Here is a 15,554-nt window from a genome sequence, read left to right on the forward strand (position 1 = left end):
TATTCAAAATTTAAATTTTTATTATTTAATTTAAAAAGCTTAAATCTCATCCATTCCTTCATTCCAGCCTCCAATTAAAAGACAAATGATTATGCTACGTTAGCACAGTCAAATTACTGCGGCTATTTAATACACATCATTGAGCAGAATAAATCTTTAATTATTTTCTAAAAACCATGTTTTTATTAAACAGGTGGACTTAATTTTATTTAAATATATTAAATAAATTTATTTTGCCTAATTCTTTAATTAAATATAAATTATTAATTATTATCAAATTTTTAAAAATAAATTTTATAAATAATACTAATTTTATCATTATTAATTTTTAATTTAAATTAATAAAAATATTTTTTTAATTTATTAAATTTATTTTTTTAGATTGATATTCATTATTTATTTTTTTAACAATTCAAAAAATTATTCCTTTATACATAATTTCACTTATTAACCCTCCAATTTTTTTACTATATTTTATAATTTTAACATCTGCATTTATCTCCGCCTTTAAAATAATTAATTCAATAAATTTTAAAATTTTATTAAGATTTTCTTCATATAGACTGGGGTTAGCAATAGTAACGCGAGTGATGAAAAAGGAAAAAGAAAAAGAAAAGAGAAAAAAAACATATGCGTTAAAGTAAATTGCTAAACGAGTTGACTTTACCTTATCTGACGGGTTGCGGGGACAGGGTGAGCCTTAATGAGTTTATTTTAATTTAATATTTATTCTATATTTTAGATCAAGAAGAGCGATCGGAGGAATTGTGAGAGACGCCCTGAGAGAGGCGCGGTTCGTGGACTGAGAGGAGGCAGATCGCCCTGACAGAGGCGCGCTGCACGCTAGGAGGCGGAATGCCCTGAAAGAGGCGCTCCTCGGAGAAGAGAGTCGTTCGCCCTGAGAGAGGCGTGCGACGTAGATAGGGGTAGTCCGGCTCTGAAGGAGGCGCACTACGAAGGGTGAAGGCAGAGCCGCCCTGGAAGAGGCGCACTGCTAGAAGGGACGTAGAATCGCTCTGAAAGAGACACACTACATAGGAAGGATGTAGGTCGCCCTGGAGGAGGCGCCCTACGGTGTAGGTAAGAATGGTTATCGCTCTCTGTCTAATGACATTCCCTATGAAGACGTCCGAATAAAATATTAATCTCTTCGATTATAAGTTACAGATATCTGAGGCTCTGGGTATGTCAAGGCGGACGTCGCGGACCTTGCCACTGGTGAGCGGATAAGGAAAAAGAAAAGAAAAAAAAGAAGAAAGAAAGAAAAAAAAATAAAAGGAGAAGCTATAAGGAATACAAGAACGCCCTGGAGGAGGCGCGCGTCGCCGCTGGATGAAAGAGAGAGCCCGACGTAGGCTTGAAGGAAGGATGACCTCGTCAGATAAGTAGCACTAATTTGCCCGATAATTTCAATATTAAAATTAGAATAGAAAGCTTGTCTTTATATTTACAGGTGGACTCGAGAGGTTAACGGAGAGAAGAATTGACACCGAAAAGATGACCGACGCCCGGAATGGACAGGGGCCGCGAACTGACACAAGTATGTATATTTCGAGTAATTACACGTAGACAATATGATTAATGATTACACGAATATATCTTAATAATTACGACTACGTACTCACTTCACTAAATTGTTATGTGTTACAGGAACCACTGGCGAACACACTGTCACGCGGGTGTACACGAAAATGTGGATCTACAATATTAGTATTACAACATTAGTTAATAGAACTTTCCTTTGACTATGATTTCGCGCGCAGACTGGTTCCGGACGCGTAAACGATATTATAGATAGGCGGCATTAATAATTGCTTGGAGAGGAAAAGATATAACACTTATATAGTTGATAGGAATAATTTACTGCGAGTGAAAATTAAGATAAAATGTCTTTAAGAGTGATAGATAGAAATCGATATGTATTGTGAGCGCCGTGGAAATCGAAAAAGAGAAAGGAAGTATAATAGTGACAGTGGATACAATTAATCAAGAATAAATTTATACGACGGTAAATGTAAGAAACTGAAGGCTAATTAATAGTGTTCGCGATATGCTAGTCTCGAAGTCTCTCTGAGTTAATGATTTCGTGTGAATAATACCGAGTAATGAACTAGAAAACACTGATTCGAAGATACAATATTAATTACACCGTGCGAAAATTTGCGAGAGCGTATGTATGATCGAATGTTATAAGGATAACCGATTATTAAGTCGTATGAATGACTGTCTGTACGTACAATGAATTTACTGGGTACTGTATGAATCGAGTATTGACTGCTGATCGAATACTGATTATGCGAAAACTGAATGGTCGAAACGAACCGTACAACAGATTTTACTGTCGGGCGAAAGCCGAATACTCAATATGATCCGAACTGTCTAATGATCTGAACTGTCTGGGCGAGAACTGAATACTCTGTATCTTGAGCACACGGTGCTCCCGTTTATATACCCGTGGTCGCTGAGGGCTCCCACCTTCTGAATTATAGCGCGCGCAACGTGGTCCGATCCTGGTCATGCTTGTTTGTCACGGGTATCACGCGCCGGGCAATAGTAAGCGGTCACGGTGTTTGTCTAAAATTTTCACGTGATCCGGCGGTTCCTGAATGTTATAGAAGCTTCGGGACTAGCATTATAATATAATATCTATATCGTTATTTCTAGATATACCGCAATTATTACTAGCGTTACGATAACTTATCTGATTAATTACTTATCGCCGCATTGTATTATAGCGTTGTACTTAAATAATCGTAGAGATACGAGAGCATTTCGCTAATTAACTTATTAATTAACAATTATCTATGATGTCGCATAATGTTATTCGTGGATTACAAGGTGTAAATTAGTCTACAGACGTTAAACTCGCTATTATATAACTATATGTATGTATGTATATCATTATAACTAGTAGTAAAAGGTTTATATATTTATATATATATATATATATATAAGTAATAATGGTATAAATGCACATGTAATATGCCATGATATATTTACAATGAATGGATGAGGAGTGTGTAAGTGTGTATAAATGCATAAATTTAAGACAAGTTTATATTGTGAGAGGTTGAGTGTGTAATTTAAATGATACGCATGGAATATGTATGAATTAGCTATAAGATCCGAGACTATTGCGTTACCATGTATATGATACATTGATTATGTGTATGTTAATATATGAATATGCCTGTAATAAGTTTATAATAGGTTTATTGAGAGTGCTTCGTTTGTGCGTACTAATGCGTCACTATGTATATAAATTATTTATAGAGTGTGTGTATTTGCGTGTTACTGGGTGGATAATATGTCTATAATAGTCAGATACTGATTAAACATTGTGTAGATGATAAGTTTATAACGCGCGTACTTTTGTATCATCGGGTATATTAGGTGACTATTGTTATATAATTTTATAGTGTGTTTGTTAAGGAGCGTGTATCTATGTAATTATTTCTGGGTGTTCATTATGCGTTTATACTTGGTTTATGTAGTGTATGATGTGTGTATTATCGTATCACCGTATATATAGTTATGGTCATTTTGTTTATTATACATATGTATATTGTAATTATCATTCATCCTCAATAAAATGATAAAGAAGTTTTGAGAATATTATCACGTTCAAGTTATTTCAGACACCTTGTATAAGTAAGAGTTAATTAAGTAATTGTATATATTTGAGTGTGACTATTTAACTTTAGTTATCTTCCAGAGCTTTATTCGTTTTAAACTCTTTATGGGATATTTATATTGTTTTCACTATAATATGTATATATATATATTTATCTTGTGTAGTTCATTTTAATTATTATTGGTTTTACTTGATCACTTAAATATTGTCTGAGCCTCGAGGAGTTCTTGTCAGGTCATTATAATTTGCCTTTAAAACATCTGTGGATCATGACTTCTGCAGCGAGTCGCATATATATATATATATGTATATGTGCATGCACTAAGTTATCTCCATGGTTGATATATGAAATAATTATAAATGATAGCTGACCGGATTTTTATTGGCAAACCAAATTGGATTCATGGTAAGGAATTATTATGCAGATGATGGGTTTGATCGAATCTTTTATTATTGTTAAAATTTGAATTTACTGAAATCACTGCGCTACGGTGGAATATGAGTAAAATTGACAAGTTATTATATTTGGGTGACAAAATCGTTAGACATGTACGTTATTGTGGTATTAATTCGGCTTTGGGATATAAAACTGCATTTAATAGTGAAGGCATAATTATATATTGGAGATGCGGATTAAAATAAATAAATTATTAAAGTTGAAAATATGAGGTGTTCCTGAAGTAAAATGGGTCTATAACAATGTGCGCTTAACTTTTTATGGCGGGACTGTAGCCCTATAAGTTGCTACCTTTTTTGGTTCCTTATGAGCCAAGGCGCCAGGAAATATTTAATTAAGGTCACTGGGCGGGTTTTTTATGTGATGTTTAAACCGTTAAAAATTGGGTGCTTTTCGATGTTGCAATAACTTTTGATATATTGAGAAAAGTGATTTAGACTGTGCATAGGAAGTTGCAATTGCACATACGAGTTACTTGGCTTGCTCAGTTTTAATAATTAATGAAAGTTCATATACAGGGTGTCCCGAAAGTACCGATCGGAGTTTATTATATGAAGCTTATGGAATTTAACCAAATGAATCGGTCGGTTGTTAAACACTATTTTATACTGATGTTTGGATAATATGACAATGTTAGTTTATATACCGGGTGTCAATTTATTAAGGTGAACATGTATCGGGAGTTGTATTTCCGCTTATTCGCAGTTACGATCTCTTTCCTTGCGTGATTTTTACTTGTTATATAGATTTACTTTATATTTTTGTTATACCGGGTGGTGGTTAATTCTCGATGCGTGTGTCTATGGTGATGTGTACGTGTATGTTTAATAAGAGTGATGACGACGAGGTGGAGTGAACATTGGTTTATATTATCGCTATTACTTAATTTACGTTATTCTATCGACGCGTACTTAATATTATGTTTCCTTTTTATTTTTCAGGTACTGCGACTAGAGTGACAGAATTAAATGGGTAATTATAATAAAATTAAGATGTTCGACCGACTTGGTGGTTTCTCTTCCCTTTTTCAGGTGTTGAGGAGGCGGACCAGAAGGTGATATACCGGGTGGCCGGTAAATAGGTAAGAATTTTCATTGGACAACTAATTAATTATTTTCCTTCATTCCCCAGGACTCCGCCGAGAGCAGGATCAATGTGTACTAGGAACTAATAAATCAGGGGATTTTTTTACTGATCTGGAATGATGATAATAGAGGCTTGATTTACAAACTCTTTTATGATATTGTCTAAATTGTAAATAATATTTTCTGTATTTTCTTCTATAAATTGGATTAAAGTTTCTAATATGACTTCAGGGTCAACGAAAGGATATTTTGTTGAAATTCAGAATCAGTTGTCTGAGGCCTCATTTAGTTTATTTTATTTGATAAGAAGAAAATAAAATTTAAGAAAGTTGAAAATAAAAAGGTTAAATTTATGACATATGTATTTAAAAATGATTAAAAACGTTAAGCAAACGCGTTGAATCTCGTTATTATATATTTGATATAGTCTGGTGGTCAGAATACAATTCACTCGGCACTAACGAGAGGCTGAGGAAGTTCTAGGAACTCCATGACACCATGACCATTATCGCGTATGCAATAAACGTGACGCACAATGACTCGTGTCAATTAAAGATGTGAGAAAATAAAATTCTAAAATTATAACTGCAATAGTTCTGAATTTATTCGATTTTTAGTTGGGGCAATAATTATGACTGGAAAATCTCAACTTTGAAATCATAAATAGATTGTGATTAATTTGACAAATTTTCAATTATATTAAAATTGAGATAGGGATTAGGATGGTTTGTGATAGTAATGGTGAGGGATTAAGTACTTACTGTTGTTCTATAGTAGAATTCACCGTCGGAGCAATTCCAAATATATACTGATTTTGAAAGTTTAATTTACGACTTGTATAATGTAAGAGCAAATTTCCCAGTAATTAATGACTGCTTTAATACGAAGAACAAAGTTAAATTGAGAAATTTAAATGATTTGGATTTATATTGAATGTAGATATCTCTTTCTTTAAGAGAAAGTCAACTGTTGCACTATGATTTTATTTTTCATAAATATCGTTGATGCATCTATTCACGTAATAAGAAAGAATCATTAAAAATTTTTATTGCTCTTATGTAGATATTTATATATATTAACAAGAGTATGGTTTTTTGCAGGTTCAGCACTGTGGTGAGGTGTCATAAAGAAATGTACACTGGAATATGGTGTGGTGGAGGCCAGTGATATAATTTATTGTTGTCAAAATCACTGTCTCCGATGGAAAATAGGAAAAAGAGATTAAACAAGGGATGCTCCGTTATTTTTATTATTAAATTAAGTGTAACGAGTAGTTAATTCTCTTACATTGATAGATCGATTATTTTATTTTATTCTAAGTTTGCAAATTTCTTGGTATAGTATTTTAACTTTATAATTTTTGAGAGTAGTATCAGAATGTGAGTCAATTTGTAATTTTAAAAGTCAATAGTCTGAATTGTGCGTTATTCAAAAGGATGATATATATATATATATATATATATATATATATTGTATGTATGTCTAGTTAACTGTATAAAAGATTTTTATTTCGGAGCTTGAAGGTGGAACAGTTTATTGCATTAATCGTAGAAGCATATGTCTAAATTGTAATTATAATTGTTTTGCGAAATTGAAATTGTTAGAGTAGTAAGATGTCATATAAATGTCAAACACGATGTGTTAAAAATAGTAGTTCAATTCGGACTTCTTTTCTTTTTATTATATTTTGTTGGAATATGAGTGCGTTTTTTTTTTTTATTAAAAATAGTAGTATTTTCTTGCTTGATCATATGCGCATGTGCGTGTATGTATTTAAAATAGTGATTTACCTTTATTAATGTCTCTAGTTTTGCTGATTTTTCTGGACCCTTTCCTCGTACTCTGGACGTCGTGGATCTCCCTCAGGGATGTCGGTGGTTGAGGCAGGATGCAGCTTGATTTCAACCGGTTCAAAAGGTTCGGGCCAGCCAATAAATTCGAAGGTTCTTCGCGAGATGGGAGCTTCAACTGAGTCAGATGCAGGAAGCTGATCGAAAAGTTCTACGACAATTCTTTGATTGTCCGGTACGTTAATTGGATTGTTTTTTTCTACTTGACTGAGACCGTTATCACTGTTTGAAATTTGTCTCTGTCGGCGTAAAGCGGCACGTAGTTGTCTATGTCGTTTACCGGCGCTACGAGAACCAGGCATTTACTATAAATTATAACCAAAATTTTATTCTAATTTAAAAAGTTATTCATTTCAGGTTGACAATCTGGATCAAGCGACATTCAAGCAGCTCATCGACTAAGTCTCAGCTCTGCTCGAACCTAACACGAGGGGCACGTCACTCTGCTCTATCCCAGGCACGGGACTCGCTAACGCTCAAGATCCAGACGTACGTTAAATATTTAATCGATATTAAATTAATTATAGCAAATACTGGTTGGAGGTGAAGGAACACTGTATTAAAATAATTAACTTGTGAGTATTCTGAAATAAGCGACTATGTATTTTAAAAGCCCACAAGATTTTACAGAGGTTGCAAGTAATGATTACAAATGTTGTTCACAGTTCAAATGAAAAAGGTACAACCGCACTGTACCAGAAATTGGAGATTAGTTAACAATAAAGTAGTAATTCTAAATTATAATGTAGAGTGAGTCGAAGCTCTAAATTTTAATATAAGACGAGTCGCGAAGACGAGAAAGTAAAGTATTATTAAAGATCTACCTTGACGACACAAAGTAGTAGCTGACGAAAATTAAGTTAAAATTGATTCTAGGACGCAGTAAATGTATAAAGACACAGAGACTTTTCATGACTTCGGACTAACGTTTCGGAGAGATGTTGAAGTGACTTATTAAGATGAAGTTAGGAAAATGTTACGTGCTCGCACGTCTCGCGATCCACTGTTATCGTCCACCTCAGTGTCGATACCAGGGTTGCTCTCTATTTAGTTTTTTAGGGCAATCTGTTTAAACCGGCTATACCCAGGGAGCCGCCGAGAGCTAAGTCTTGACCCTTTTGATAATCAGGGGATTTTTTTTCTGATCGAGAACCACTATAATTGAAGCTCGGTTCATAAGCTCAATAATAATATCGTCTAAATTATAAATAATGTTTTTCTTTATTTTCTTCCAAGAATTGTATTAATATTTCTAGTATAGTGTCAGCTTCTTGGGAAGAATTTTGTTGTATTTCAGCGTCGGTTACTCTTGGTTTCATTGATTATCAATTTATTTGAGGCTAATATAGAGAGATAGAGATAAAAATTTTATGTTCGTATTGAGTGTATTGTAGATATTGAAAATTTAAATTTCTATGATCAATGATTCTTTGACACCCGGTATATGAGATTTGTATATAGGGTGGCTCTAAAGTAGGATTTTGTCTTTATTATTTAGTAATGACTGTTTAAGAATTATCCTAGCTTATTATTTAAGAAATTCTATAACTCTTATAATTAATTCATTTAATTAATTATTATGAGGACTGATTTAGAGAGGCGAGATTAAGGACAGAAGATTATCGTCATTTCAAGTCCTTTATAATGGAATTGGTCCGATCTTCCCAGGATGAACCAGAAAGAACAAGATGGCTGACGTTTTATAAACAAATGGAAATATTTTGTAACCAATTAAGGATGAGTTTACTAAATTTTGGTTATAAGATATACAGGGAATACTGCATAAAATAAACCAGTTAAAGTAGTACCTTTACAGGTGCAAAATTGTGATTCATTGAATAGCAAAATTCTAAAGTCGTCTTAATTTAGTCCAAGTTTTGCATAAATCTTAGTTTAGTGGTAATAAAAAGTTTTAAGGGTATTTGGGATCATTAGGTCCGGAAATAAAAAATTCAAAATGGCGGTCAAAATGTGTAAAATTGGCTAAAAGGTGTATTCTCAAAGTTTCAAGCAAATTGGAAATTTCGTTAATTATTTATTTATTTTGTAATAAAATTTTATGGTTTTTATTGTTATTACATAACGTTATTGTTAATTAATCATGAGGAGGAAAATTTGTTAGAAATTATTAATTTACAAGTAGGATAGAATAACTGAGACAATTTCTAATTTCGTATCTCCAATAGATTCGTTATTATTTGATTTTACAAGTAATTTGTAAATTAAATTATGTAAGAAAAATAATATTTTGTAATTACAAAGGAGTCTAATTATAATAACTTGACTAAAATTTTGATGAGAAAAATATGATATTGTTTATAAATTATTGTTAGTTAACAAATAGATTGTTTATAAATATATGTGTATGAAGGATTTTAATAATTATTTCCTGGTTTTTCAGGTCTAGTTTAATTGGTGGACTGAATTTGATCTTTCAATTTAAAATGGTGTAAGAGTGGTAAATCCACGAGGTTATATAGTCTATGGCTTATGGAGGAACATATGACTAAAGGTGTTGTCAGGAATATTTATTATTTTAATTAAGAAATCGGCGGTAATCTATGGGTCTTCAAATAAGGAGATAAGGTACATGATTAATGGTTTTAAATGAAATATAAATCTTATTGTTTAAACAATTATTGTAGTCTGCATTAAGGAATTATATGAGGGTAGGTTAACTATACTAATTGTTATTTATAAATTTATTATGGTATTTTACGATTGATAGAATTAATGTTTTATTTAGTAAGGCTAACTAATAAGAGAATGTTAAATTCTATTATAAATATATCAAATTTATGTATTTATAGGTATGTTCGTAATCGAGTCTAGAAAAAAAAATAATTACTAAATAGTATATAAAGTCGAGAGTATAATAAATATATATATATATATATATATATATATATATATATATTATCTTTATTGGTTGTTCTTGAAAGGGATAAAATTATCTCAATATAATTCGTTAATTACTTTGATATGAATTAATATATAATTTCGGACAAGTTATACTCATATAGTAATGAGTATGAGAAAGAATTGATTATGTTTAAATTATGTAGCAGATTTTGTGACTTATGAATACTTTGAATGGATTTTCTTATTTAATAATAAAATGATAATAATATGCTAAATAATAATAATGTGTTAAATAAAGTATGTTTTAATTTTTGTTTTTTTTTTCAAGGGAAGATGGTGTACAAATAAATGAATTCACACTGGAATATGGTTAATTAGAGGCCGGTGCTATTATTTATTTAAAAAGTCACCGTCTCTGATGGAGAAGGAAAGTGGCAGTTATAAGAAGGATGCTCCTTATGACATTATTTATTAAGATAAGTATCGCGAATCTTTCTTTCATTTATATATATTTCTATTTTTTTCTTTTATTATAATTAGAAAGACTAATAATTAATAATTTAATATTAATCTATAAATAAAGAAAAAGTTTATTGTTTTCACAAATACTTATACGTATGCTTAAAAAGATTCTTATTAATACTTTATTTGTCTTAAAAACCTTATTATGAAGATTTATTGTTATGGTTAATTATTTAGTGAAATATGTGTATATATGTATACGTTGCTTCAAAATTTTTTTTTTATTTCTTTGCGAGTTATATCTAGGAGCTAAGGGTGGAACAGTTTATTACATGAACAATAATATATATATGTGTACTTACAATTGTATTGCTATTACTATGTTTTATTTATTATATTATATTATATATAATGAAAAGTATAATATTATTAAATGATAGAGAAAATGCTTTAATATAGTGAAAGCAATTGCAAATAAAAAAATTTATTTATATTTTTATTTATTTATTTTTTTTTTTTTTATAATTTTAATGATATAAAGATAAAGTAGTAATATGATTACTAACGTGCAATTAAAATGATGTTGAATTAAAATAATATTAAGCGATATAAAAAAAATTATAAATATGTATATATATATATATATATATATATATATATATATATATATATATGTGACTTACTTTAATATTTTATTGTTGTGAATTTTCCTGTGTCTTCTCGCGTGCTGTTCTTCGTGGATCAGATTCGGGGATGTCTGCGACAGAGATCTCAGGAAGAAATAGTTCAATCTGCGCCAGTGGTCCAGGCCATCTAATGAATTCGAAGGTTCTTCGGGTGCTGGGGATGTCAACTGGCTCTAAGGCCTGCGGCCACTCGAAGAGTTCAACAACGATTCTTTGATTATTTGGTATGTCTATAATAAGTTCTTCACTATTTCCAGTTATTGGATCAGAAGCATTAATTTGGTTTTGAAGTTGCCGTTGTTGGCGTAAGGCGGCGCGTAACTGTTTGTACCTTTTACCGGCGCGGCGAGTACGAGGCATCTACTATAAATTATCGTAAATTATTTTTATTTTGCTAAATTAACTTTTGTTAATAATCTGGATTAAACGACGCCCAGACAACTCATCGACTAAGTCGCAGCTCTGCCTGAACTGTAACGAGGGGCACGTCACTTTGCTCTTTCCCAGACTCGGGACTCGCTATCGCTTTATCCAGATAGAGTAAATGATAAGATTCTAATGACTTTGATATTTAGTTAATATTGTAGTAATAATTTGTATAATATCTAATTGTTTATAGTAAATGTTGGCTCTGGAATGTAGGAACACTGGATCTAACAATTCACTTGAAGTAATGCAAGAATAAGCTGATATATTTCAAATATCAAAATAATTTTACAAGGTTGCAAGTATATAAGTTGCTATAATAATGTTATTAATTAAAAGGAGAGGTACGTCCGCACTGTACCGAGATTAAAGATATCAATGGTAATATAGTTAAATCTAAGTTAATTTAAAACGAGTCGCGGAGTAGATAAATCTTAAAATATTAAAAGACTCTACCTTGACGACACAAAGTAGTAGTCAGAAAAGCTAAGTTGAATTATATTCTAGGACGCAGCAAACAAAGACTCAGAGATTCTATCACTTAGGATGACTTCTTCACGTCTACTGTTTAACTTATGATGAACGACTTATTAAAATGATGGTTAGCGACTTTTAGGTTGAAGGTAGGAAGACGACTGTTTTAGATGACCGGTGGTGAACGACTGCCTCTGTCCGCAAGCTCGACTGACGTTCTGCGCTCCGTCCCCACTTTCGGGTCACCTCCTTCCAGGCGTCCGGTGGATCCAAGACTTCTCGGGTTGGCTATGTCATCCGGTGGAGATGGATTCTTGATCTTGGTGAGGGAACTCTCCGCCTTCGAAGGCGTCAGAAGCGGTGAGCTCTTCTTAATCTCAAGTTGATATTCAATGGTGAATATCAAGAAGCACGTTGTTATAATATTTAGTTTCGTCGAGTCGCTGCGTCGAGAGATAGGAGTAATATTCGGTTTCACTAGTCTCTGCGTCAATAGATAAGAATAATATTCGATTTCATTAATCTCTGCGTTGAGATAGTATTTAGTCTCGCTGAGTCTCTGTGCCAATAGATAAGAATAATATTCGGTTTCATTGAGTCTTTCTTCTTCAAGAGATAAATATAATATTCGATTTCATCGGGTCTCTGCGTCAAGAGATAAGAATAATATTTGATTTCATTGAGTCTTTCTCGCCGTTTCTTATTGCGTCATCATGCGAATGAAAGACTCTTTGTATTATAAAAAAATTTCGCATTCTTATATTATAATTCTTTTTACAGCAAGAGAGACTTATTGATTCAAGTATAGCAAGAGTTAGTATTCCTTTTTGAAATTATTATGTCTCATCATTAATATTTCTTTTCTTTTCACTTATTAATTTATGCTTTTATATTTAAATTTCCTTTAGTTGTCTCTCTTGTTGTATCACATATTTCATCTTGGCATATCCGCTTTTATTATAGTATCTATATGGAAGATTTAATTAATGCAATTTGGTACTGTTATTTTAATTTATAATTCTTTTCTATCGTGATTCCTTATGGTTTCACGTTAGTATAAGAGACTAGCTCTCCTTTACGTTCATATGAATATATATATATATATATATATATATATATATATAGACATATATGTATAATTTGTCATGCGTTATCTTTTTAGAATATTACTTTTTCGTCAATTATTCTAAGAAAAAGTCTTCCATTTAGATTTACATGTTGATATAAAATCAGCTCATTAGTATTATAAAATATATTAACTTATATGGATTTGCGTATATATATATGTTTTTTAATGCTAGTGTGTAATATTTATTTTTTTTCTATTATTATTTTTTTTGTTATAGTTATGAAAATGTAAGATTTATAAAGCGATTGTTAGTATGATTTGACTCTAATATAATTAATTTACAAGTGTTTCTGTTACAATCATGTAATTGAATTTCAATGATTCTGATATTATAATAGTGTTTATTTCCATATATTTTAGTAGAGAGAATTTTAACTTTTACTTGAAAAATTAATATATAGTAGTCTAATGATTATAATTTTTTATTTCTTTACTGATAAGGGTCAGTATTGTTTTTGGTCTAATTTTTATAAGAAGTTAATTTGTTTAAAACTTATATTTATTAATATGAATATATAAAAATATATATATATTTAATATATATATATTTAATATATATATATAACCGTAAGAGACTTTGACTTTAATTTTTAATTAATACTTAATATAATATAATTGAATAGCTATGATTGTATGATTAATTTTTATATTCATTAAGGATAATATTACTTAATTATGATTTTTGTATAAGCAAGCATTTGGTAATATGCCGATTTATATATATATGTATATAGCGTACATTTTATAATTAAGCAGTATATTTGTGTTTTTGAAAATTTTATTTTTGGCGGAACGTCACATCCCCCCCTTATTTAAGAACGAATTCCCGATGTTTTTCGTAGGGATTTGTTCTATATCATATAATCGTTCGCGTAGATAGACAGTGGGGATAGGGGTGGTCGTGTTTACCGCTGTGGTGTGGTTAATAGTGTGTTCGTCTTTTGGTGTTGTTGGTATTGCTAAAAAGGATTCCGTCTGCCCTGGGGGAGATTGTCCTTCTTCCGGTTGTAGCTTTCGCCGATTTACGGGTCCTCGTGCCAGATGAAGTAAAAGATGTGTGAGGGAACTCCATACCGCGCCCAGCAGGTGCAGACTGCATCCATATACAGTCTGTAGTGCATAACCATGGATTGTGTCTATAGTCAACTTAATAACTCTTACGACTATAAATACTCCAAAAATTCCGGCTGTTGCTGACCCGAAGGTTACGAATCCGTTCTATATCCTTAAGGCGGTATTTGAAGCTATTTTTTGGAGTGCCTTTTCGTCCAACAGACTGTATAATGAGACTTCTCTTGGTACAACTGCTTGTCCTGTTATCCCACGTGCTACGAAGTTGAGAAGCGTTGGTTTCTCAGCAGGAAACATTATGTGATCTCGTAGCTTCTCTATATCTGTTTCAGTGTATATTCCACTAATTGCCAATGGCCCTGGAGTGAGATATTTCCAACTCAAGGAGGTCATCGGATGTAATCGTTGTGGAGGTAATTGTCTGACTTGTGGATCGGGAGTAAGTTGAATCCATGTATCGTCTATGCGATAGAGTGTTGGTAATTCGAAGCTACATTCCTATCAACCATGGAGATAACTTGGTGCATACACATATACATATATATATATATGCGACTCGCTGCAGAAATCATGATCCACAGATGTTTTAAAGGCAAATTATAATGACCTGACAAGAACTCCTCGAGACTCAGACAATATTTGAGTGATCAAGTAAAACCAATAATAATTAAAATGAACTACACAAGATAAATATATGTATATACATATTATAGTGAAAACAATATCCCATAAAGAGTTTAAAACGAATAAAGCTCTGGAAGATAACTAAAGTTAAATAGTCACACTCAAATATATACAAATATATACAATTACTTAATTAACTCTTACTTATACAAGGTGTCTGAAATAACTTGAACGTGATAATATTCTCAAAACTTCTTTATCATTTTATTGAGGATGAATGATAATTACAATATACATATGTATAATAAACAAAATGACCATAACTATATATACGGTGATACGATAATACACACATCATACACTACATAAACCAAGTATAAACGCATAATGAACACCCAGAAATAATTACATAGATACACGCTCCTTAACAAACACACTATAAAATTATATAACAATAGTCACCTAATATACCCGGTGATACAAAAGTACGCGCGTTATAAACTTATCATCTACACAATGTTTAATCAGTATCTGACTATTATAGACATATTATCCACCCAGTAACACGCAAATACACACACTCTATAAATAATTTATATACATAGTGACGCATTAGTACGCACAAACGAAGCACTCTCAATAAACCTATTATAAACTTATTACAGGCATATTCATATATTAACATACACATAATCAATGTATCATATACATGGTAACGCAATAGTCTTGGATCTTATAGCTAATTCATACAATATTCCATGCGTATCATTTAAATTACACACTCAACCTCTCAC

The sequence above is a fragment of the Anoplolepis gracilipes genome, chromosome 2 (assembly GCF_047496725.1).
Source record: "Anoplolepis gracilipes chromosome 2, ASM4749672v1, whole genome shotgun sequence".
In the NCBI taxonomy this organism is placed as follows: domain Eukaryota; kingdom Metazoa; phylum Arthropoda; class Insecta; order Hymenoptera; family Formicidae; genus Anoplolepis; species Anoplolepis gracilipes.